This window comes from Agelaius phoeniceus, chromosome 23 (genome assembly GCF_051311805.1).
Source record: "Agelaius phoeniceus isolate bAgePho1 chromosome 23, bAgePho1.hap1, whole genome shotgun sequence".
In the NCBI taxonomy this organism is placed as follows: Eukaryota; Metazoa; Chordata; class Aves; order Passeriformes; family Icteridae; genus Agelaius; species Agelaius phoeniceus.
In genome coordinates this window covers 5,105,483-5,129,854 of record NC_135287.1, presented here as the reverse complement: position 1 = coordinate 5,129,854, position 24,372 = coordinate 5,105,483, and the positions used below count along the sequence as shown (strand labels likewise).

Genomic DNA, 24,372 nt, shown 5'->3' with positions numbered 1-24,372 from the left:
CAGCATCTCAGCTCCACCAGGGCCCTGCTTTCTCCATCACCAGGGGAAAACCCCTCCAAACCTCCTCCAAATTTCCTCCACAGGCCTCCCCTCTCACGCAGAGCACCCCCAGATCTTGCCCACACAGGGATTTCCTTGGGATTTTCGTTGATGACCAAGATCTTGGCCCAGGATAGAAAATCCTGAATGAACGCAGCCAAGCCCCGTGCAGCTCCCTCCTGGCTGCTTCAAGTTTAACTTCCCCTGTTTACCTTTTAATTTAATGTATTCTTTTGATCTCTCTTCCTCTCCTTTCTCCTGTCTCCCCGAGTTTGCTGACACAGGAGAAGCATGACAAGCTCAGACAGGCCTAACCTACTTTTTCCCTTTTCTCTGGTACATGTGAACGCTCCCACTCTCCTTCCCAGCACAGGAGAGCACATCCCAATGATCATTATAATGATATTTCCAGGCCCCTGTGAAGTAATTCCCCCACTGACAGGTGAGGAAACTGAGACACACACAGAGCTCTTAAATTACTCGCCCCCAAAAAGGGGAAATAAAACCCACCAGGCTCCTGCTTTACTTGGTCCCAAATCTCTATAAAATTCACATTTCTCAACCCATCACAGGTTTGGGAAGTGCCTCCGCTCCTAAACAGAGGCACAGCAGAATTTGAGGTGTCCACCACAGGGGTTTGCACATTTCTGGGGTTTAATTTCAGCTGAGGAGCTCTGGTCACCCTGCAGGGAGCCTGGGAGCTGCACAGGGACTGGGGACAAGGCATGGAGGGACAGGACACCAGGGAGGCCTTCAAACTGACAGAGAGAAGGGTTAGGTGGGAGTTTGGGAAGGAATTCCTGGCTGGGTTGGTGAGGAGGGCCTGGGATGGAATTCCCAGAGCAGCTGTGGCTGCCCCTGGATCCCTGGCAGTGCCCAAGGCCAGGCTGGAACACCCTGGGATATTGGTTGGGCCTTGAGGTCCCTCAAACCATTCCAGGATTCCATGTTTACATGGGATTTTGGGGAGAAATATTTACATGGGATTTTGGAGAGGGTTAGGGTTACAATTAGATGGGAATTTGGGAAGGAATTCCTGGCTGGGAGAGTGGGGAGGCCCTGGGATGGAATTCTGATTTAGGTAGGAGTTTGGGAAGGAATTCCTGGCTGGGAGGGTGGGGAGGGCCTGGGATGGAATTCCCAGAGCAGCTGTGGCTGCCCCGGATCCCTGGTAGAGTCCAAGGCCAGGCTGGAACATCCTGGGATATTGGTTGGGCCTTGAGGTCCCTCAAGCCATTCCAGGATTCCGTGTGCTGGTTTAGATGGGATTTTGGGGAGAAATATTGGGAGAGGGTTAGGGTTAGGGTTAGGTGGGATTTTTGGAAGGAATTCCTGGCTGGCAGAGTGGGGAGGCCTTGGGATGGGATTCCCAGAGCAGCTGTGGCTGCCCCTGGATCCCTGGCAGTGCCCAAGGCCAGGCTGGAACATCCTGGGATACTGGTTGGGCCTTGAGGTCCCTCAAACCATTCCAGGATTCCATGTTTAGATGGGATTTTGGGGAGAAATATTGGGAGAGGGTTAGGGTTAAGGTTATGGTTAGATGGGAATTTGGGAAGGAATTCCTGGCTGGGTTGGTGAGGAGGGCCTGGGATGGGACTCCCAGAGCAGCTGTGGCTGCCCCTGGATCCCTGGTAGAGTCCAAGGCCAGGCTGGAACACCCTGGGATATTGGTTGGGCCTTGAGGTCCCTCAAACCATTCCAGGATTCCGTGTGCTGGTTTAGATGGCATTTTGAGGAGAAATATTGGGAGAGGGTTAGGGTTAGGGTTAGGTTGGATTTTTGGAAGGAATTCCTGGCTGGCAGAGTGGGGAGGCCCTGGCATGGAGTTCCCAGAGCAGCTGTGGCTGCCCCTGGATCCCTGGAAGAGCCCAAGGCCAGGCTGGAACACCCTGGGACATTGGTTGGGCCTTGAGGTCCCTCAAGCCATTCCAGGATTCCATGTTTAGATGGGATTTTGGGGAGAAATATTGGGAGAGGGTTAGGGTTATGATTAGATGGGAATTTGGGAAGGAATTCCTGGCTGGGAGAGTGGGGAGGCCCTGGGATGGAATTCTGATTTAGGTGGGACTTTGGGAAGGAATTCCTGGCTGGGTTGGTGAGGAGGGCCTGGGATGGAATTCCCAGAGCAGCTGTGGCTGCCCCTGGATCCCTGGCAGTGCCCAAGGCCAGGCTGGAACATCCTGGGATATTGGTTGGGCCTTGAGGTCCCTCAAACCATTCCAGGATTCCATGTTTAGATGGGATTTTGGGGAGAAATCTTGGGAGAGGGTTAGGGTTAAGGTTATGGTTAGATGGGAATTTGGGAAGGAATTCCTGGCTGGGAGGGTGAGGAGGGCCTGGCATGGGACTCCCAGAGCAGCTGTGGCTGCCCCTGGATCCCTGGAGGTGCCCAAGGCCAGGCTGGAGCACCCTGGGACAGTGGGAGGGGTCCCTGCCCATGGGACTGGATAAGGTTTGAGGTCCCTCCCAAGCCCTCCTGTCGTTCCATGGAATTTATTTCATCCCAGCCATGGATATCCCTCAGCCAAGCTGCTTTCCCTCCTTGCAGGGGATAATCAGAGCTAAACCACTTGACAGAAATCAGAGTCCCAGTTATGACACCAGCTAAAATTCCATCAGTCCCTCCAGGGCACAGAATAAACCCCAGCATTTACAAATCTGAACTTTCAAGATTAAAATTAGACTAAAATTATCTGAATTCAGATATCGACACCTTTGGGGTTCATATTCTCAAAGATGTTCTCTGCAACACCTTTTTTTTTCCTTGTGAAAGCTGAAATTAGCACATTATCTTGGAGTCTGCAAGGCAAAAAAAACCCCAAGTACTGCAAGGAGAGAATGATAAAATCAAAAATGGACTTTGAGCATCTGCAGCAGAGCACTCAAGAGAATCAAGTTGAATTAATTAATTTTTGAGGTGAGGTAGTTGAGAAGTGTTAAAACTTCTGTTTAGACTTCACAACCAGAGTCGCCTGAATTTGGTTTCACTGCATTTAGTTTGGAGCCAAATCAAATTTACACAAAATATCTTCCACCAAGACCAAGAGTGACCACAAAGGGGCTCAGTGCCCTTCAATGCACTTTATCTGTGCATCCCCCCTTTAATAAAAATGAACTTCTGCCCACCCCAGTGCAGACAATCCCACAGTTCTCTCCACCTAGAGGTGCAGTAATGCTCCTTTCCCAGCTCAGTTTTGCTCCTGCTCTAATGTTTAATTATCTCCAGCACAGCAACAGCCACACCACTCCAGAAAGAAATCAATTTTCCCTTTGCTGCCAGCTCTAAATGCATGTATTCCATAATCAGCCTCCCAGAACAGGCATTTGGGACTGCACATCTGGGCAGCACATGAGAGGCCACCTCAGCTCTTAAATTATTTTGCAACCATCCCTCCCAGACCCAGCTTTGGGTATATTTTTCCTTTTGTTTTGCTACCAAAATTAAAAAAAAAAAAAAAAAAAAGAGTGATGCTTTTAGTTGATAAGATGTTAATTAATAAAATTTCAGCTGCATTAATGGGATGCTTTTCAGTCCTAAAAATCCCCCTCTACACCTTGGACATCTTTTCCAGGGGGTTTTGGTGTTCTGGTGCTCTCTGTTCGTGCCATCAGCCCTGGGACTCATTTCTCCCCTCACAGCTGCCTCTGGGGTTAACCTGAGCACCCCAACACCTTTCCAGGACACCCAGAAAAAAGAGGAAAAACCCCAAAACCTCCAGAGCAGGAAGGACACATGAACTAGATTCAGTGCTGACAGCTCTGAGGGTCTAAAGGAGGATAATTCCCACTGCACAGCAGCTCCATTGAGGGTGTTGAGCATTTCATTTATTCTGTTTTCCCTTTCTTTAATTTCCAAAGTTGCCCAGTGCATGCAGGGAGAAAATACCAATGAAACAGGCCAGGATAATGTGGGGATGAAACTGAGTCTCAATAGGAACCAAAAAGGCCAGAGCAGAAATTTTCACCCTGTCCCACCCCAGCCTCTGCAGCGAGAGCTGAAACCTCTGCCAAAACCTGGATTTCAGGGAGGCAATCACAAAATCACCAAGCTGAAAACATCAATTCATCATCAAACATCATTCAGAAGCACAAAAGCATTTTGGTAGAGGCAGAGAAACACTGAGAACTTTAGGTTCCCTCCAGCCTGTGAGCTGCCCTTTGTTTTCCACTTCAACTAAAAAATTTCCTTGAGGAAAAATCACGAAAATGACATTTGGGACAACTTTTCTGCAGTGAAATGCTCCCAAACACCCCCCTGGGGTGGGTTCTGGCCAGAACTGGAGTCTGAATGTTGCAGAGAGGGGCTGAACCCCAAGCCCTGGGCTGGTGCCATGGATCACTTCAGGATTCATATTTCTCCCTCTTTCTTTCAGGTTTTCTTTTGAAGTCCAAAAAATCATTCAGAGGAGCACCCAGGGTATTTTCTGTGCTGGAGCTGCTCTCATTCCTCCCTCCCTCCCTCCCTGTGTTTTAGGAGTGGCAATGCTCTGCAAGGGCTGGATCTTGGCTGACTTCATTGCAAGGAAAAAGGGTGAGACCCAGAAACAAAAAGGTGCCAAGATAGCACAAGGCTGCAGCTGGAATGCCCAGCCCTGGCTGCTTTGTTCCCTGGGAATAATCAATATATTGGCAGAGATCATATCTATTTTCAAATGAGGAGAGTGGAGGTGCAAAAAGATATAATTTAATTTTTTATTATATTATATTACATTATTATATTTATTTATTATATATTTTATTATATTTTATTTATTTATTTATCAGATCATATTTATATTTATAATATATTATATTATTATATAAATATAATAATATTATAAATATTATCGTATTTATTATATAATTTAATTATTATATTATATTTTTATTATATTATGTTTTATTATATAATAAAATATTATATTCTATTATAATATTATATATTATATATATTTATTATATATGTTTATTATATTTTTTATTTTTATTATATTATATTATATATACTTATAATATAGATACTATATATTTAATCCATAAATCCTAAATCTTCTTTTTATTCACATTTCTACTCTTGATTTGGCACCTCCTGTTTTGCTTTCTCCCCTCTACAGGTGCTACCAAAACATTTCTGCACAAAATCTTTGGGCTAAGAAAACCAAACACTTATGGCTGTGGCACAGGGACCCAGTGGAACCCAAACCCCACAGGAAATAACCAGATTTAACAGCAAACTTGAAATTCTGTTTGGCACACAGGCTCCACAAATGTGGCTCCACGGGCCGGGGTGGTTGAATTTTCACTGAATTCAGCTATCCCAGTGCTTTCTGTGGGAGCAGCTCCCAGAAAATCGCCTGGAAATGAAATAAATGCAGCTCCAGAGTGCCCTGCACTGCTCTGAGCCCTGACCTTCCCTGCTGGCCCCACTGCCCGGAGCCACGGCAGAAACCCCAGGGCAGCTGCTCCCAGCCCAGCCCTTCTGAGGACGAGCCCCCATTCCCAGGGAAGGCAGGAAATTGGAACGATGCAAACTCCTGGTTCATAAAGCCCTTCCCGTGCTGCAGGACCCTGAACTGCAGGAAATCACCCCCAGACCGTCACTCTCATCACAGGATGACCAAAAATCCAAAACTTCACCCAAAACCTCACCCGGGTGGGAGGAGGGAGCCTGGAAATCCCTGCAGCCACCCCGGCGCTGCCTGCACCCCAAGGACACAGGCCAAGGTTTCCAGAGCTCTCCTCCAGCACAGGATGCTCAGCTTTCCTCCAGGGCAACTCAGGAGCAACAAGTTTTTCCCAGGGAAGTGGATTTAGGATTTAGGATTCCCTAAATCCAGTTATTGATGAGCTGCGTGGGGCAGGAGAGAAAACCCCACTGTGACAGGGGCCAGCAGCTTCAGCTCAGGACTTGCACTGTCTAAACCTCATTTAAACTTATTTTTAAATCTATAAAAGCTGAGCAGGAAAGTAAATGTGATACAACACAACATAAAATTAAATTTAAAAAAAAATAATCCATCAAAAAAAAATAATCCCCACCAAAATGAGTTTTCAGCACAAAACCAAAACTTTTGCCCATCCACACACAAATTTCCAGTGCTCAGCTCCAAAAACACTCCCAGGCCATCAAGGTGAGGCTTTTCCATTCAGGTTCACAAACTAAGATGTCATTGTAAGTGGTTTAGAAGCCCAGCAAATTTTAATATCCATGCCAGCGTGTGTGACCAAAGGGATTACCCACAATGGCTCACCTGATTAGTTATACAAATGCCTGCCTTTTATTTTTGTGGGGTGTTTTTTTTTCCCTTTTTTTTTTTTTTCTCTTTTCCCCCCTTTTTAATCCAAGACCGTGCAGAATGCCAGGCAGGAGAATGGGCTGTGTGCTGGAATGTCTGAGGGCTGCAGCCTTGGGATTTATATTCCATGCTGAATTCATTGTTCTCCCTCCTACCCCTGCTGCCCTCCAAACCACGCTGCAGCCATGACAGAAATAAATTAGCCCGAGGTACAGGTCACACCTTCAAGGGCAGGCAGAACTCTGGGTAAAATCAATAGAGAAGATGGGAGTCTCTAACAGCTGAAGCAGAAAGAATGACACATTGAGGGCTTTACACATCCCCAGACAAAGGCACTTTGCAGAAACCCTGGTCCCTGCTGCCTGGGGAACACAAAGCTCGTTTTTTCAGCCACCTGAACCCCGAGAGCAGCTCAGAAAAGCCCCATTTCTATGGGGAATTTGCATCTCGATGCACAGAGTTCCATTGCTTTGCACCTCTGCCCGGGGAAAGGGGATTCAGATGCTGAACTCTGGCCCAGGTTGTAACTCTAAAAACTTTTTTTTTTTTGCAGAGAGCAGAATCTGCGCTGAACTTCAGCTTAAATTTTGCAGCACTCCCCAGCCCTCCTCAAACAATAAAAAAGAAAAACCTCCCCTGAACTTTGGTGAACTCCACAAAGCACCAACAGACACCGAAATATGCGTTGCACTCGTTATTTTAATTTGTGATTTGAAAGCTGTGGATAAAACACCCCAAATCTTTGAGAGGCTCAAACTCAGGCTTCAGAATCTCTGCATGCCAGCTCCTCTGAAACCAGGAGAGAGAAGGTTTATAAGGATTTGGATATGGGAAGATTGATGCAGGAGTCAAGTGGGTTTTGCTAATGTCCCTCTGGTGAGTTAAATATTAACTCCCCGAGTGAGGCTCACAACCTGTTCAGACACTTCCCACATCCCACGGGGTTCCCACCTGCCTTTCCAGGTTCCTAAAAGCTTTAGAGGCTGATTTCAGCTCCCACAATGCTTCTAAAAATAGGAGTTAAACTTCTGAGTCCCGCAGGAGCTGCTGAAATTGCTGCCCAGGAGGTTTCTCCACAGACAGAGCTAAAAGCTTTCCTCCTCTCCTGTCCCTCCTAGGCTTCTCCAGAGACAACTTTGGCCCAAATGCAGCTGGATCTAAATCCAAATGAACCCTGATTTTCTGCAAAGCCAGCAGGAAAATGTCAAATAAATCACTTTCCCCTGACCTCCTTGTTTGTTTGCTTTTTTTTAAAAAAGCCCCACACAACATCAACACGTGTCTTGTGCTTTGATCTTGTGTTAGACTCACACTTCCACCAAAAAAGTGGCAAAAGAAATTCAGTTTGTGCTTACCTTTGTGGAGCCTGTGTGGCCAAATAGAATTGCTTTCATTTCCACTGCTACCTGCAAAAATAAAGGGAGGAATTCACCATTAACACCAGGAATTGTTTTTTTTTTGCTCACAGTCGCCATGTCTCAAACACCTCTCTGCCTTTTAGGAGAAATTGGGGTAAATTCAGCAGCTTGAGGGAAAAGGTTTTATTTTGAACTTGTAAGGAGATTTTATTTTGAACTTTCCCAGCTCCTCCATGGCTCATTCCCTGCAGCAATTTCCACGTGCTCGTCCTGGGACAGGGAAGGTGGGGAAGGAGGAACATTCTGGACGTTCCCAGGGCTGTTTCAGGGCCCTGATCCTGGGCAAAGAGCAGGCACAGGAGCCTCCTGCCCTGCCCTGCTGCTCCTGGGCCCTTCCCAAGGACCAGAGGGTGATGGCAATGGACACTGCAGCCTGAGACACCTCAAACACTGCCTGAGGCAACATTTGCAGTTTTCCCCTTCCACTTCTGCACCAGACGTGAAAAAATTCAGTTTTTAATGCCTCCTCCAAACAGAGTCCACGTCCCCATCTAGTGCAGCTTCCTCAAAACTAAATCATCCCTGCTTTTCCACCGCCCTGAGCTCTTCCAGATGGAGAGTCCTGCTCTTGGGAGAACATCCCAACAACCACAGGGTCCTCTGCCTGCCCAGAGCACATTTAGAAATGGGATTGTTCCTAAATCCCCTTTAGGATGCAGGAATGACCCATCAGAGACACCCCCAAGTGGGGCTGTGTCCCTCATCCCAGCTGCCCCTCTTTCCCAGGGGTGTTTCAGATGGATTTTGACATCCTGATCCTCAAAATGCTCTGAGAAATCCTCATCTTCAATAAAAATAATAAAAAAAAATATGATGGGTGAACACTGGGAGGTGCCTGAAGGGCTCCAGAATTCCAAGAGCAGCCCCACACTAAAGGAGATGGGATCCAGCACATTAATCTCCTCCAAATTTCACCTCTGCCTCTTGATTGTGGCTGGATTCAGATGGAGACATCTCCATTCCAAAGAGCAAAATCATCCATGAACTTTGGAGGGACACATTAAGGGGTTTTTTTTTCCCCTATTTAAATAGTTTATATTTAAATAGCAGAAAAATGAGGACAGAAAATGAGGTTAAGCACATCTGCAATGGTTTGCTCCACTCTGGAAGTAAATGAAAGCTTAGAAATGGTAAATGAAACCTTAGAAAGACCTGAGCCCTTCCAGGAACTGTGGAATTCCCCTCCCTTGGTTTAGAAATAAAGAAGGATTTAAATGCAACCCACAAACAGGAGCAGACTTGCCTTGGGAGTACCTGGGGAGGAGGAAGAAGAAATAGATCTCTGTTTAAGGATGGAAACAAAGGAGGGCAGGAGACTGAATGGATTCTTGGCCAAAACCTGCCTGATCCTCATTTAATGGATCTGAGCATTTCCCATCACAGGTGAAAGTCTTGGCTCCGTGGGCCAAGAGTTTTTTGCACTTGCAACTTTTGCAAACCTATAAATTGCAAAATTTCAACCCTGGGGAGGGAAATTAAATAATCACAAAACATTTCCTGTCCTGAATTATAATTTTACACATGAAATGGGTTTGTACAAAGCTGGAGTTGTGCAATTTGGGTACCTGCAAAGGAACAATGGGGACCTGAGTATCCCACAGGTGAAAGTCTGGCCTCTGTGGACCAAGAACTTTTTTCTACCTCCAAGTTTTGCAAACCTATAAATTGCAAAATCTCAACCCTGGAGAGGGAAATTAAATAAACACAAAATATTTCCTGTCCTGAATTGTAATTTTACACATGAAGTGGGTTTGTACAAAGCTGGGTTTGTGCAATTTGGGTACCTGCAAAGGAACAATGGGGACCTGAGTACTCCATGTCACAGGTGAAATATCTTGGCTTCTTGGGCCAAGAGTTGTTTTGCACTTGCAACTTTTGCAAACCTATAAATTGCAAAATCTCGACGCTGGGGAGGGAAATTAAATAATCACGAAATATTTCCTGTCCTGAATTATAATTTCCACATGAAGTGGGTTTGTACAAAGCTGGAGTTGTGCAATTTGGGTACCTGCAAAGGAACAATGGGGACCTGAATATTCCACATCACAGGTGAAAGTCTGGCCTCTGTGGACCAAGAGCTGTTTTCACTTCCAACTTTTGCACCAATTCCAGAATTTCAGCCCTGGGGAGGGACATTAATAATCATCAAATATTTCCTGTCCTGAATTGTAATTTTACACATGAAGTGGGTGTGTACAAATCTGGATCAGTGCAATTTGGGTACCTGCAAAGGAACAATGGGGACCTGAGTATCCCACAGGTGAAAGTCTGGCCTCTGTGGGCCAAGAACTTTTTTCTACTTCCAACTTTTGCAAACCTACAAATTGCAAAATTTCAACCCTAATGAGGGAAATTAAATGAACACAAACTATTCCCTGTCCTGAATTACATTTCCACATGAAATGGGTTTGTACAAAGCCGGGTTTGTGCAATTTGGGTACCTGCAAAGGAACAATGGGGGAGGCCACGTTGTTTGTGCCTGGATGAGGACAATGGATCTGGGATCAATCTCAGGCACCAAAACTCTGTGTCCAAAACTCGGACGAGGATGTGCAGCTTTGCAGCCTGGCTTTATTCACCTCTCAGAGCACAAGGCATTTTTTTTTTTTCTCTCCCATAAATATGCAAAGTGCCTGACAAAGGACCCTCCCCATTTCCCAGGAAATGGAGGCTGCCATGGCCGGGGGGAGAGGGCCCTGTGGCCGCGCCGTGTCCATCCCCAGCAGGCCCCCAAATCTCAAGGCAGGCGCATTTCCCCAGCCTCCCCTCACCAAAAACTCCCTCGGATCTCAGGGGGTGCACGTGGGGAAGGATCAGAGAGCTCCAGCTTTGGGTTTTTGCAGATTCCTTCTGCCTGGCCTGGCTGCCCCCTGTCCCTGCCCAGGCTCCAGGCAGGTAATCCCAGGGGGAATCCCCCAGGAGATCCAGCAAAGCCCAATCCTCCTCTCCCAATGAGGAGGATTGCAAAATTTTTGCAAAATTCTTGGAGTTTGCAAAGCTATTTTCTACTCGTAATGCTCCAGCTAGGACTTATTCATGATACCTGCTACCCTTTTTTTCCTACTGAGATTCCCTGCATGGAATAACTCCCAGCTTAGAACAACCAAATAATAAATATACAGCTTTTAAACACAAGGATTTCACGCTTGCATGTGTTTAAGTAATTTCTTCAGTTTCTAAAACAAATGTGCAAGTCTGTACCCACTCCTCAAACACACAAACTTAAATTCCAACTTTTGATAAACCACAAAACTATTCCCAAGTACATCCCAGGACAAAATTTAACACCAGGGGCTGCCAAATGTTTCTGACCCACTTCAAACAATCATTAACTACAGGCAGTTTCTAATTATTTAAGCCCATTTCACTTCTTATTCAGTGGTCATTTTGTTTCTTGGCCATTTGGCCTATGTTCAGAAAAATCTCCATTAAGCAGCACAAGTCTCACAAAAAGAAGAAAAATTCTCTTTTCCCAGCTCTAAGGTTGGGAATATTTTGAGTCCTTGAGAGACAGGAGTTCTAAATATGCTTTTAAAAGCAAAAAGTAGAGAGCACTTAAAAATTGAAAAACTTAAAAATTCAGCCACCGAGTAAAATTCAGTTATCAACTAAAATTGCTTTCTCTCACCTCTCTGCTAAAAGTTTTGCAATTCCTTTTCCAGAAAGAACTGGAAAATGTATTAAAAGGCAAAAGCCATCGATGCTGGGACTGGGAGCAATCACATGAACAAGCCACAAGATTTGCTTGATAACACAGAGTTTATTATTCAAGAACAAGTCTCATTTTCAGCTCTAAGGCAGAGGGCGGGGAGAGAAAGGGGGGAACAGCTTTTAAAGCACACGCTGGAAGCCCAGGGTTGCATTTAGAGGAAAAAGAAGAAAGAGAAGAAAAAGTTAAGAAAACAAAATCTCTGTTCTATCAGCAAGTTCGATTTTGCAAAAGTTTAGCTCAGCTCCCAGCAAATTCGGGCTGTTTTCACTTAAACCAAGTTTACCTTCAGCAGAGAGAATGAACAAGCAGAAAACTGCTGAACTTTTTTTCTTTTTTTTCTTTTTTTTTTTTTTTTTTTGCCCCCAAAAAAGTTCAGCACTGCTGGAGATGGGAAGGGATAGAGGAGAGCAGAAACAGGGGAGTTCAAAAGTCACAAAAGCTGCTGGCAAAGTTCCTCTGCGCCCCCTCGTACTGACCTAAGCAGTCTTCGTTTCACAGGTAGCAAAGTTTTGTCTCCTTCTCCAGGGCGAGATTCCCACTCGCAGGAAAGCATCAAAAGAACATTGTTTGCACTCCTCTGAGGAGGAGGGAAGGGAAAAAAACCAAAAACCAGCAGCCCAGGCAGGTAGGGTTTCTTCCTGAAAAGTAAATCCGGCGTTCTGGACCGAGTTCAAACCCCGGGCTTGACAGGCAGGGCAGCGAAGCTTTTTGCACTGAGCATGCTTGGTCCTGCACTGCCTGCACACTTAATGAACATTACTTCCTTCCCAGTGGTTACTCCTAGCAGAAATCCACACCCCCTCTTTGAGGAGTGAGGAATGCAGCTGAAACCAAAGTCCAGAAAACATGCCCGGCACCCAGACAAGGCCCCACGGATCAATAAACTCAGGTTGTGACCCGCAGGTCAGTTTGTCAAACAGGACATCAGGGTGAGTTTTTTCTACACTTGGTGGAGTTTGCTTTATGCCTCAGCTAATGCTGCTCGCTCCCCAGAGAAAATAACACTGGGCTGCCTTTTAGAGAATGATTAAATGCTCCAATAACAGATGGGAATTCTCTTTCAAATCTTGTCTTTCCAAACCTGCTGGAAAGTGAGGAAAGAATTTGTGCTGTTTTGGTTTTTTTTATTTTTTTCCAGACTGAACTGGGTTCTTGGACTCCTGAACAAAAGCTGTTTGAATTTGACGTAGGGAAGGAGTATCTGGTGACTGAAAAAAAAAAAAAAAAAGCTCATTTTATTTAGTTAGGGTCTAATCCTGTTCCGTTTGCAATCACATGGAGTTTTGTCATTACCTCCAGTGGGAATAGAGCTGGGGTTTTAGATTACAAATGCTTGCAGGCAAGAGCTGTGTCTACTCCAGTGACCTGCACAGGCCAGACTGGTTTTGGCACTTCAATTTGCAATTTACACCATTGCTGTGCCTGAGCCCTGCACAGCAGCAAACCCCCCTTCCCCAAATTCACGGGAACTGCTGAAGAGAAGCAATTTTGCAAAATTGCATGGGTTTTTTTTAAAGCTTTTCATTGTATTTCCAGGTTTTTTTCCACTTTGCTCTCATGTCTCAATCCTCCTCCTCAAGAGGAGTAGAAATTTTTGTCCTGGAGTCTCTGCTGGCCCTGTCAGAGCCTCCAGGAAAGAGCCAAGTGCAAGAATTAAAATGAAATAACACAGGCCATAATATTGCCAGGGTAAGGAGCACTAATCCCAGTCACAACTGCATGGGACATTACACTGTGAGGCCTAAACATTCAAAATAGGTTAAAACTCATCATGACCTCATTGCCTGAGCAAAGCCAGGGCTGCAGGTCCTGATGGGAGCAGGACAAACCACGACAGAAATTACATTTCTGGAGTCCAAATGGCCCAGACCTTGAGAACACAGACCCAATTCAGGCTGCAGATTGTGACAGTGCACAGTGGGAATATATTCACACAAATCCACTTTGCTCCTAAGGGCGGCCAAGTGATGTCATTTCTGTAAAAAATTGTTTCCTTGCCCACACATCTCTGGTTTCCCTTGTTTCCTTCAGGATCATAGGAGAAAAAGTCCAAATCCTACATGACAAAACCAAGCTGTGCTGCATTTCCAGCGCACACAGAGCTTGCAGAGGTTTTGGAAACCCCCAGAGAAAGTTTTTGGCTGGTTTGGAGAAGCAGCCAGGGCAGGCTAATTAAACCCAAATGCTGTGACCAAAAAGCTTTTTTCTCTTTGCTGTTTCCACTTCACATCCCAAAGCTTTCCTGTGCTCAGGAAAGTCCCTGGTTCCCCTCAGATGCATGAAGTCCCTAACAGGGGACTTTCCTAACAGGCGGCTAAACTGGGATTTTATCTCCTCCTGGACCATCTCAGGAGGGTTTTTGGGATGTGCTGAGGGCTAAAATCAGGTGTTTATTGATGTTCCTGGAGAACAGGGGGCAGGGGCTGAAAGGATTTACCAGAGTGCTGATTTTGGACATCCTCGTGTCCCTCAGCTGTTCAGGGTCCTAAAAGGGTTTGGGTTGGGAGGGACCCTAAAGCTCATCCCATGGCAGGGACATCCCACAGTGCCAGGGCCTTCCACGTGTCCATCCAGCCTGGCCTTGGGCCCTTCCAGGACGCAGGGGCAGCTCCAGCTCTCCGGGCACCCTGTGCCAGGGCCACCCCCCTCTGGGTACAGAATTCCCCTTCCCATCACAGGTTTTATTATCATCATTCTGTCCCTTTCTGGCTCTCTCATGTATCCTCTCTGTTCTTTAGTATAGTTTAGTATAGCAGATATGGTATGATATGATATAATGTGGTATAATATAATGTGGTATAATATCATGTGATATAATGTAATGTAATGTAATATAATATAATACAATACAATATAATGTAATATAATGTAATACAATGTAATACAATGTAATGTAATGTAATGTAATATAATACAATACAATACAATATAATACAATACAATATAATGTAATATAATGTAATACAATGTAATACAATGTAATGTAATGTAATGTAATATAATACAATATAATATAATATAATATAATATAATATAATATAATATAATACAATACAATACAATATGTTTTATAATGTCATGTCTTATGAAAATCCCTTTGCCAGGATTTTTTTCTCCTGAGAAGCTGAGAAGCCTCAGAAAAGAAATGCAAACAATAACTGTCTGATGGCTGTGCAATGTGTTCTGGAGAAGGTTCAGCAACAGGTGCATCTTTGATTGGTCTCGTGTGGTTGTTTTTATTTGATGACCAATCCTGGTCCGGCTGTGTTGAGGCTCTGAGCAGTCATGGGGTTTTATTATCATTCTGTTCCTTTGTAGCTTTCTGATGTCTCCTTTCTCTCTATTCTTTAGTATAGTTTATTATATAATTAATTTCTATATATTAAATAAATATATATATTTAAATAAATATATATATATATTATATATATATATATATATATATATATATATATATATATATATATATATATATATATTACATCTCTTGTGGATTGTTTTGACTTGATGACCAGTCCTGGCCCAGCTGTGTTGAGGCTCTGAGCAGTCACAGATTATTCATTCTATTATTATTCATTCTATTCCTTTCTAGCTTTCTGATGTCTCCTTTCTCTCTTTTCTTTAGTACAGTTTTAGTATAGCGTATATGATATGATATGATATAATATTATATGATAAAATACAATATAATACAATGTAATGTAATATGATATAATATGATATAATATTATATTATATAATGCAATGTAATACAATGTACCACAATGTAATACAATGTAACTATGATATAATGTGATATTATATGATATAATACAATGTAATACAATGTAATACAATGTAAATGATATATAATATAATATAATATAATATAATATAATATAATATAATATAATATAATATAATATAATATAATATAATATAATAATATATCGGCCTTCTGAAGCATGGAGCCGCGATTCTCATCTCTTCCCTTGCAAATCCCACACGAGGGTGAGGACAGAGCCCAGCAGGGCCCGGGCACCATCCAGGAGGAGCATCCATTGTTCCTTCAGCTCTGCCACTTTTAACGGGTGCCAAACCTCCGCCTCTCCCGGAGCCAGCAGCTCCAGCTGGGGCAGCTTTGCCTCCCTCTTTTCCCCCTCAGGAGGCACAAAACGCGTTCCTGCTCTCCTTCCTGACACCAGCGGAGCCTGGAGCGGTTCCCGTGGCGCTGCGAGAGCTTGAACCGTGGCCATGCTATTTCCAGCATCTCCCTGGCCCGGGGGCACTGGAGCCGCATCCCGATTTTTGCAGCATGTGCAAACAGCGGGCACTGCTGCGTGTGCCAGCTCGGCCCTACCTGCCCGTGCTGCCTTGTGGCCGCTGGAAGCGCTACAGAGGGAAAAAACCGCATTTCCCGGGGAGTTCTGTCTGCGTCCCCACTGCTCTCAGCATCCATCCCGCAGCTCTTGGTGGGAAAGGACAAATTAAAGCAAGGCTCTGGAGGGTGGGGCTGGCTTCGTGCTCCTCTGAGCTGTCATGTTCGCTTCTGGCCGCTGAAGAGCTTTTCAAAAAGGCTTTCAGTGACTCAGAAACCTCAACTCTCTCGGTTTTCAGCGGGAGTTGGGCTCCTGCTGGAGCTGCAAAAAGCATGTTCTGCTTGGGAGTGTCTGGAGAAACATCCTGGCTTTTCCATGGACACTCAACAGCCCTGGGACAGGCTCTGGGTGTTTGGGGCTGGGATAATACTGGGGTGGCTTCTGGAGCCTCTTGGGATGGGTGGAGCTGCTCCAGCAAAGCTCATCCCAACCTTGCACTGAGAGCAAAAGTGACCCAGGAGGCTTCACTGCTATGGACAGGACAAAGAGCTCAGGCAGAGTTTAGATCGTGTCAGAGAACATGAAAAACCAGAGAGCTCAGGCAGAGTTTAGATCATGGTGTGTCCCCAGTGTCCCCAAGAGAGAAGCTTCCAGATCAGATGGACCAGAGAAGAGAGCCAAGGGTGCCAAGGAGGGACCTCCAGAGCTGGTACCAGAGGCAAAGTTGGACTCAAAGGGACTTTGGGGCTGTTTCTGTTGGGAATTCAGTTAAGGAAATTAAGATTGCAAATCCTGCTAAAGAGCTCCAACCCCCAGCAGGCAGAAGCAGAGGGAAGAAAAGGAGTGGGAGTGTGTGATGTGCACAAAAATGTACAAAAAACAGAGTGGAAGTGTGTGATGTGCACAAAAATGTACAAAAATGGGGTGGAAGTGTGTGATGTGCACAAAAATGTACAAAAAACAGAGTGGAAGTGTGTGATGTGCACAAAAATGTACAAAAACGGTGTGGAAGTGTGTGATGTGCACAAAAATGTACAAAAAAATGGAGTGGAAGTGTGTGATGTGTACAAAAATGGAGTGGAAATGTGTGATGTGTACAAAAATGTACAAAAAACAGAGTGGAAGTGTGTGATTTGCACAAAAATTGAGTGGAAGTGTGTGATGTGTGTAAAAATGTACAAAAAACAGAGTGGAAGTGTGTGATGTGCACAAAAATGTACAAAAAACAGAGTGGAAGTGTGTGAGGTGCACAAAATTGAAGTGGAAGTGTGTGATGTGTACAAAAATGTACAAAAATGAAGTGGAAGTCTGTGATGTGCACAAAAATGTACAAAAATGAAGTGGAAGTGTGTGATGTGCACAAAAATGTACAAAAATGAAGTGGAAGTGTGTGATGTGTACAAAAATGTACAAAAATGAAGTGGAAGTCTGTGATGTGCACAAAAATGTACAAAAATGAAGTGGAAGTGTGTGATGTGCACAAAAATGTACAAAAATGGGGTGGAAGTGTGTGATGTGCACAAAAATGTACAAAAACAGAGTGGAAGTGAGTGATGTGCACAAAAATGTACAAAAACAGAGTGGAAGTGTGTGATGTGCACAAAAATGTACAAAAAACAGAGTGGAAGTGTGTGATGTGCACAAAAATGTACAAAAAAATGGAGTGGAAGTGTGTGATGTGCACAAAAATTGAGTGGAAGTGAGTGATGTGCACAAAAATGTGCCAAACTATTGGTGTTTCCCAACTTTGGGACCTACTAAATTCGGAATAATCGACTGCATTAATTGGATGGAACATTAATAGGAGCAGCTGGCACGTTCTGCAGGGTGCAGCAGGTAACCCAGACATGCTCAAGGCTAAATTACAGCAAAGCTGAACTTTGAAGGTGGTGCAAGGATGGAGCAGGAAGCACAGCAGCTCCCAAGGCTGTCCCAGCGTCCCCCTGGTGTTCCACACAACTTTGGGCCAGGCACTTCCACACCCCTGATTCAAAGTGATCAAAGGTGGCTGTGATAAAGCTGAGGCAGCAAATAACGCAGCAAAAATGCAGCCACTGAATTTCCAGGGGGCTCAACTCAGTCTAACAAATTAAATTAATGATGATTTTTTTTTTTTTTCAGTGTCTTGTTGCAGGGTAATAAATGGCAGCAGGCATTTACCTGTGACAACCTCTGGTTTTATATCCCAGGGAAAAATAAAGTTGATGGAAGGAGGAGAAAAAGACAAACTGCACAAGCAGCGGCATTGAGCTCAGGGAATTTAATTTTTCTCCTCTCTCAGGAGAGAGCTGTCTCAAGGCTGAATGTTTTGTGTGCACAGGTACATGTGATAAATACTCCTGGAGAGATGCTGAAGTGCAATTCTTCTGAAGGAGCTGAGCTGCACCACTTGTGCTGCATTCCTAACCTGAAAACAGCTCAGCTTCAATCAGACATGATACTTTAAAAGAGAGGGGAAGAGAAGAAAGGGGAAAAAAAAAAAAAAAAAAAAAAAAGGGGAGGGAAATCAAGAAATCAAGATTTGTTTGTAATTTCATCAAATACACACCCCCTGCCTTTTCAAGCCTCTGCCTGGTCACTGATTTATTCCAAGGACTCTCCTTTCTTCTCAATATCTCCCTTATCCTTTCTTTGCCTGTTGGTAACTTGGCTTATCCCATTTAAGCAGTTTGCAGGGTCAGAGTGGGTGTCAGGGGATATTTGTCTTATGTCCCATGAATTTAAAAGTCCCTTGTCCTGCAAATGCTGCTGTCCCTGTGGCTGCATCACCCCCTTTACTGTGCACCACGCACAACATTTTTTAATTTTTAATTATTAATTTTCTATTATATTTATATATAATATTATATAATATTATATATAATTATATTTTCCTTATATTATTATAGTATTAATTTTTATTATAATTTTTAAACTTTTAAATATTTTTTTATGAGCTCTTCTAGTGATTTTAAAGTTTTTTTTAAGGTGTCTGGGTGAATTCCCACAGCTCCAGATCACCACAGACCTGCCCTGGTGCCTGCCAGAGGAGTGAAAGCTTTTCATTTGTTGCAGAGGTAAATGCAATAAATACCCACAACATCTCCATCAGGCAGGACTTTGTCTGGTGTTTACTTGGAAACCACTCTCAGATGCGTCCCTGCCATAAACCCCTAATTGTAAAAGACTAAAACTCCTGGTATTGAGGGTTACACCTCGTGGTAAAGTGTTTGTAGCTTTTTTTTTGATGTTTAAACAAACAATTGCATACAAACGAGGTTTAGAGAAACAAATAACAAAAAATCCACTCCAGACCGCTTCACACACTTCTGCTGGGGGTTTATCCTCCTGCTAGCATGAAAGAAATTAATGCAATTAAATTAAAATCATTAAAGAATATAACCTATCCAGCAGGAGAAAAAGCCCAGCAATTTCAGCTGCAGTTTGGACAAAACAGGAGCAGTGGATGCTGCTCTGCCATTCCTGCTCCATGCACAGGGAGATGCTGCATTTACCTCTCTGCTGAGCCACCAAAGCACTTTGGGTACCTCAGACAGAGAAAATGCTCCAAAGAAAGCCAAAACACATTGCAAAGCGGGATTTAAAAAAGATTTGTGTTATGAATTTCAGCAGAAATTCATGATAAAAAGTGAACAGATATTTTGAATGCAGCATCTTCACAGGCAGGTATTCATCACTTACAAGTTTGGAAACAGCAATAAATAAAACTCAGGATTCCCAGCCACTCACTTTGCCCCAAATCCCCCTGGTCCCACTCACAAAGGGGGTTTGCAGTTCTGTGCTCGGGGTTATGGAGGGGAATTCATGGAAATGATGGAAACATCCACCAGGAATCCCCACCTCTCACACCCCAAATCCCTCAGCTCCCACTGACAAAGGGAGTTTGCATTCTGTGCTCAGGGTTATGGATGGGATTTCATGGAAATGATGGGAACAGCCCTTAGGAATCCCAACATCTCATCTTGTAACACCCCAAATCCACTGGTCCCACTCACAAAAGGGGTTTGCATTCTGTGCTCAGGGTTATGGATGGGATTTCATGGAAATGATGGGAACACCCATCAGGAACCCCAACCTCTCACTTTGTAACACCCCAAATCCTCCTGCTCCACTGGAACATTCCTGAGGAATCCCAACCCCTGACCTTGTAGCACCCCAAATCCCACTCACAAAGGGGGTTTGCACTCTGTGCTCGGGGTTATGGAGGGGAAATGATGGAAACACCCTCAGGAATCCCAGCCTCCAGCAGCAGCCTGGACAGGCTCACCCCAGGCTCCACATCCCACCCATGCAGCAGCACAGGCAGGAAGGGCAGAGGCAGAGCACTCAAAGCTTTTCCTCTCCTTTCTCTCCCAAAACCGGTGGAGGTGAGGGAGGCAGGGCCAGCTCTCCCACAGTCCCAGCTCCTCATGGGGCAGAGCTCTCCAGTCTCCAGCTGGTGTCTCCTGAGATGCACAAACCCCCTCCAGCTCGCCCTGGACATCGTTTCCTTCTCATCTTTCTCCATTTTCAAATGGCAGAGCAATAGAAATGCTTTTAATAGCCCCTTGCACATGCTTGATTTACTCCACAGTTTCTGAGGAGATTTCCTAATAACCCAAGCTTATCTAAACCCTATCTTGTTGGTGTTTTTAACTTGGAGGAGTTCAGCAGCTGATTAAAGAGGAAACAACTGGTGGCTGATATGGGAGGAGCTCCCACATCCCAGAGCATGGAGTGGGTCCATGTCAGGACAGAAGTGGTTGCAGGTTTTGTGTCAGTTTGCTGGGATTTTGCTCCTGTCCCTTCCTGTCCTTTCATTTCTCCATTGATTTCTCCATTGATAAAGCCACAGGTATGAGGAGTTCATATGTGACTGGGATATTTATACAGGAATGTTTCTATAATAAATCATAAAACCATTTAGATTGAAAAGGATCCATTTTCAATGGATCACCCAGTCCAACCCTTAACCCATCACCAAACTGTTCTCAAGGTGCCCCATCCACATCTTTTAACTAAAAAAGGCCAATTTATTGCTCAAAACCATTTCTGCCATCCCCTAAATGCCGTTATTATTCCTCTTACATGGTGTCTGCAGTCCTGCTGTGAGAGACACTCTGCAAACACAGAATTAAAACCAGACTGGGAGGTTTAAGGAAAGGGTTTGAGCTTGTGCTGGAGAGGGAAAGGAATCCTGGAGTAGTTACATAAGATCATCCAAAATTTCAAGTTCCTAAACTGCACAAGAAGGTGGGGGAAAAGGAATTTTAGTACAATAAATTTATATAATTAATATATAATATATATATATAATATATATTATATAATATATTATATATTATATATTGTATATTGCATAATATATATTATATATTATATTATAATGTATAATATAATGTAATATAATGGTATAATATAATGTTATGTATATTATATTATATTATATTATATTATATTATATTATATTATATTATATTATATTATATTATATTATATTATATTATATTATATTCCAGGCCAGCAAATATTCAATGTTCCACAAACCTGGAAGCAGCTGATGACATTAAACACTCCAGAGCCTCCACACAGAGATGGTTACTCCCATACCATAATAATATCAATTAATAATATTATCACATTAACTCAGCCATATTTTTATTTCTTTATGCCTGATGTTAATTTAGTGACAATTGCCACACCAAGATTTGAACCTCACAGGGCAGAGAGGAATGGGAAGCACGGGAGAAATGACTCAGGGTTGTTTCAAAGCTACTGGAGCAATGCTAAACCCCGGTGAAACCCCTTTTCCTTCATCAAAAGTTGGCATTTCCCTGTAATTTTAGGGGAACTCCAAGAACTTTGCTCAGTTGTGATGAGTGAAGGGTGGGAATTGCAGGGCAAGCTGCAGGATCACCCCAAATAAAGGAAATCCAAGCACGAGTTTCACAGGGGAAATTGGGGGCTGTTTAGGGAGTTTTGGGGACTGTCTGGGGGGTCTGGGGGATTTTCCAGCACCAACACATCCTGGAAAATGAGAATATTTTGGATAACACGTCCCTGCCAGCTCAGGCCGAGCCCTGGAGCTGAACCAGCAGAGCTCTCGTCTGCAGCAGGTCCAGCCCTGCTCCCCCTCATGCATTCCCACCTCTGCCTTCACCCCAAACTCTGCAGCTGGGAGAGAAAATCCCAAACTGGCTTGGAAATGGGGGTTTGGGAAGGAAATTGGGTCTCCCTGAGTTACAGCAAGTGCCAGAACTCATGAGTTCAGCAGAGCCAAAGCAGCTGGGGAGCAGAAACCAGGATGGTGACCCCCACAAAGCCCTGGAGTTTAGATGAATGCCTGGATATTTTGGGGATGTTTTGGGATATTTTTGCACCCGGTTTTTCACAGGTGGGTGGGGATCCGAGTGTGCCACGGAGCACAGCCTGAGCTGGCCTCACAGGGAGGGCAGAGCCAAGCCCAAAGCTCAGCACAGCAGCGAACAAACCCCTGTGGGACAGGGGGACACGGGGGTGGCACTGGAGCCAGCCAAGGTGACAGAAAATGGGAATTAATGAGCTGCCCTGCACCAAAGCTGCTCCCACACGCAGCCATTCAGGCTCTGCACCCTTTGGTAACCCCATTATGTCCAGGTTTGCCCATTGTCTGCAGCTGCGGTGGGACAATGAGAGCCGGGCTGCACTCTGGTACCTTCCTCCACATCCCAGTGCCCACCCCTTTCCCCTCCTCTCGACAGAAAGGGCAGAACAAAGTTCAAAAAAATATAATAACATTTTTTTAAAAAACGCACTTTGGGCTCTGCCCCTGAGCTCTGACCTGCCTGGGCTGAACGATCTGCCAGAAAAAAAGACCTAAATACAAATATTAAACCTTAAGCTCTCATTTCCCACTTAATTAATTAATATTCCTATAAACACACGTACACCTCTCTCCCCAAACTTCTGTGTAAGTCAGCACATTTTTTATTAATTTTTTTTTTTTTCCCCACTGCAGACTGTAGCTCCTTCCCCAACCCCCCCGCCAACCCTTGCTCCAAACTTTATAATAAAGCCCCAAAAGTTCACATAATGTCTGGCTATTGTTTCTCCAAAGAGGAATTCTCCTCCCCGCCTCCTCCTTTCTCTGTATCTCTGAGGCACCACATGGCACAATAAGAGCCCTTTCATGTTCAAGACTCCCGGTGGTTGCTGTGGAAACTCACCCAGCCTCACCGAGTATCCAAATAAATAGCGAAAATTAAAAAAACCCAGCCCCAGCGGGGCCGGCTGCAATCTTATCTCTGCTTCAAGGGACATTAAGAAGCCAAATAATAACCTTTTGCCCAGATTAGTCACCTAAAAGTGGCGATTATTGGAGACAGAAGGACATTTGTGCTGTTCCAACAAGTATTTGGAGCACAAAGAAGGGGAAGACGCAATGCAGAGCGCCAGTAGCCAGTGGCATCAAAATGCTGCTCTGGAGTTTTTAACCGCTTGCAGACAGATTTCTCTCCCCTCTCCTTTTGCTCCTCGACAGCTTCGGGCTCGACGCTCCCAGGGAAGATTTTTTGAAGGATTTTTTTTTTTTTTTTTATCTCGCGGGCAGCAAGCAGCCCCAAAGTGTCATTAATTGCGACCACCTCGCAGGAAATGCTGCTGCAAGGAGAAAGCCGTGTTTTCCCTTCGTAAAAAAAAAAAAAAATTAAGAAAAAATTTTTAATTTTTTTTTCTTCTTTTTTTTTTTTCTTCTTCTTCTTTCTTTCTCTCCCCTCCCTCTACGTGCCGAGACAAGCCACCGCTTGAGGCCCCCAAGTCTGTGCTATTATCAGTTAAGTCACGTCTAGTGCCAGGCAAAAGGTCATTTCAGGTCATTCCCGAGATGAAAGGAAGGGGTAATGTATGTGAGAATGCCTGAACTGGCAAGCGAGGAGAAAAAAGGGCCAGGGGGTGATGGAGAAAAAAGGGAGGAAGGAAAAAGGATGCGAGACGAGGAAGAGAGGGATAGAAAGAGGGAGGGAGAAGATGAGAGGATGGTATCAGGCTGAAAAGGAATGTTCTTATTGCCAGGAAACAAATAAAAGCCCGGACCGCAGCACCTCTGCTGACACGCTGTGAACTTGATTCCTCATCAAATAAAAAGGCTGCCGCGTTTTCCGGGGTCATCTTTTTAATTCATTCCTTCAATTAGGGGGTTTCTGGTTGGTTTTTTCTTTTTCTTTTTTTTTTTTTTTTAACCTTAACTGCTGAGAAAGGCAAATGCTTAAGGGAGACAGGACCATCCATTGTCTGGGGTGTCTGCTTCAGATTCCTTTGTCTGGGAATTAGAAGAGAGAGGTAGAGGCTGCTTGCTTGCCTTTTTTATTTTTTTTTTTCTTTTTAATGTACCAAAAAAAAAAAAAAAAAAAGAAAGAAAAAAAATCAATTTTGCATTTAGCAGTGAAAAATAAAATATCACGACGCCGGAGAGCAGACAGCCCAGCCTTTCTCCATTTGCCTTTTCTCACTTCTCCCCCTTCCCCTGCTCGGCTCGGCTCGGCTCGGCCCCCCCTCCCCAGAAGGTGAAGTCGGATGAAATTTTCAGCGGAGCCCATCAGTCACTGCCGAAGCCATTCCAGGGCTCCTCGCCGCCTCCTCCCCCTGCTCCCGGCCCCGGCTGGACTTGTCCAACA

At 44.4% G+C, this 24,372-nt stretch overlaps 1 long non-coding RNA gene across 1 annotated transcript in view; it reads right to left on the bottom strand.

Annotated features, from left to right (window-relative positions):
* The window catches only part of LOC129129630 (uncharacterized), a 164,177-nt gene extending 151,834 nt beyond the window's left edge, over positions 1 to 12,343 (bottom strand). The window contains exons 1-2 of the long non-coding RNA XR_013185077.1: positions 11,921 to 12,343; positions 7,670 to 7,720 (exon numbers count right to left, since the gene is read on the bottom strand). This is a non-coding gene — a long non-coding RNA (uncharacterized LOC129129630). The remainder of the gene's footprint in view (positions 1 to 7,669; positions 7,721 to 11,920) is intronic.
* Between the last annotated feature and the right edge of the window lie 12,029 nt (positions 12,344 to 24,372).